The sequence below is a fragment of the Myotis davidii genome, unplaced genomic scaffold (assembly GCF_000327345.1).
Source record: "Myotis davidii unplaced genomic scaffold, ASM32734v1 scaffold1111, whole genome shotgun sequence".
NCBI classification, from domain to species: Eukaryota; Metazoa; Chordata; class Mammalia; order Chiroptera; family Vespertilionidae; genus Myotis; species Myotis davidii.
Genome location: NW_006283030.1, coordinates 188,812 through 191,032, shown reverse-complemented (window position 1 = coordinate 191,032; position 2,221 = coordinate 188,812).

Here is a 2,221-nt window from a genome sequence, read left to right as displayed (position 1 = left end):
GTATTCATTTTTCTTTTATTTTCTGCAATGGTTTTTGAAGGGTTAGTATTAATGTTTCTTTAAATATTTGATAGAATTCACCAGTGAAACTAGGACTGGGGTTTACTTTGTAGAATGTTTTAAAATTATGAATTCAATTTATTTATTTGTTGTCTCAGTGCAGGCTGCTATAACACAAATACCATAGACTGGATGGTTTAATAAAGCAAAAAATTCTGGAAGCTGAAAAGTCCAAGATCAATGTGCTGGCAGATTCAGTATCTGGTGAGGGCCATCTTCCTAGCTTGCAGATGGCCATCTTCTTATTGTTATCCTCACATGGCAGTAGAGAGCAAGCTCTAGTCTCTTTGCCTTCTTTTAAGGACACTAATCCCATAATGGGTCTATATTCTTATGACCTCATCTAAACTTAATTACTTTCCAAAACTCTAGTCTTTTAATATCATCCCATTTGGGGTTATAGCTTCAACATATGAATTTCCAGGTGGGGGAGGGTGGAGACACAGCCATGCAGTTCATAACATTTGTTATAGGTCTATCCAGATTTTCTATTTATTCTTAGTTTTAGAAGTTTGAGTTTTCCAGAAATTTGTCCACTTCATGTGTGTCATCTAATTTGTTTGCATGCAGTTTGTTATGGACTGAATTTTGTCACCAATATGCTGAGGTTCTAATCCTAAATATGACTGTCTTGGGAGACAGGGTCTTTAAAGAAGCAACTAAGGTTAAATTAGGTCATAAGGGTGTGGCCCTCACTCAGTATGATTGATGTCCTCATAAGAAACAGATCAAGCAAGTACACTCACAGAGAAGAGGCCAGGTGAGGAAATGGCAAGAATGCTGCTGCCTGCAACCAAGGAGAGACCCTTAGAAGACTCCAACTCTGCCATCTTAGATCCCTTTGATTTTAGTAATTGGAATCTAGCTTTATTTTCTTCTTAGTGAGGTTAAAAGTTTGTTAAAGGTTTGTCAATTTTGTTGATCTTTTCATAGAGCCAATTTTTTGTTTCATTAATATACTGTTACTTTTCTAGTCTATTTATTTCCACTCTATTTTTTATTATTTTCTTTCTTCTGCTTGCTTTGGGTTTAGTTTGCTCTTTTTCTAATTTCCTAAGATGGAAGGTTAGGTTATTGATTTGAAAGCTTTCTTCCTTTTTTTATATAGCTGTTTACATCTATAAATTTGCCTTTGAGCACTGCCTTTACTCATCTCATAACTTTTGGTGTATTGGTTCATCTTTATTCAAACAATGTATTTTCTGATTTCCTGTGGAGAGCGGCTAGTGTTTGGACAGGTTCAAGACTTAGACTAATGAGAAGGCACAGTCCTGTCATAAACATGTGCAAGTCCCAGCTTGGAAGGCAGGGCCCTCCCAGCTCTTCTCTTGTCTGTCATTTCTCAATCCTTCACCACCCCCACTCGGGCTCACCGAACCTGGCAATGCTGGCGTGGCACAATTTCCTTTTTTTTTTTTTTTTTTTTTTTTTTTTTTGTTATTGGTATTTAAGAGAGCATTGTTTAGCATCCCCATAATTGTAAATTTTCCAATTTCCCCATTGGTGGTTCCCAATTTCATTCCACTATAGTGGAAGAATATACTCTGCATAATCTCAATCCTTTTAAATCTAACAAAACTTGTTTTATGGCATTGCATAGAGTGTATTCTGGAGAATATCCCATATGCACTTCAGAATGTGTATTCTTGTTATTGGATAGTGTTCTGTAGATGGTAGATCTTGTTGGATTATAGTGTTCAAGCTTTTTATATCTTTGTTTTTCTTCCTAGTTATTCTACCCATTATTGAAAGTAGGGTATTGAGTCCCCATACATTATTTGTCTATTTATCCCTTCAATTATGTCACTTTTTACTGTATGTATTCAGAGCTGTTTATGTTTATAATTGTCTTTCTGATTGACCCTTTTCTTATCAAATAAACTTTGTCTCTAGTTTTTTCCTTGAAGTCTACTTTTACTTATATTTACTATACCTTCTCCACCTTTAGCCATCTGTATAGTTTTTGTCCAGTATATCTACCCTTTAACTGTATTGTTTAATACATTCACATTTAGTTATTTATATGGTTGTTTACTTCTGCCATTTTGCTTTTTGTTTTCTATGTCTCATTAATGTTTTGTTGGAAACTTATACATTTTAAATAATATATTGCAACAACTCTGTGTGACCTCCCCCACCCGGGGCTTGTTATTGCTATTTG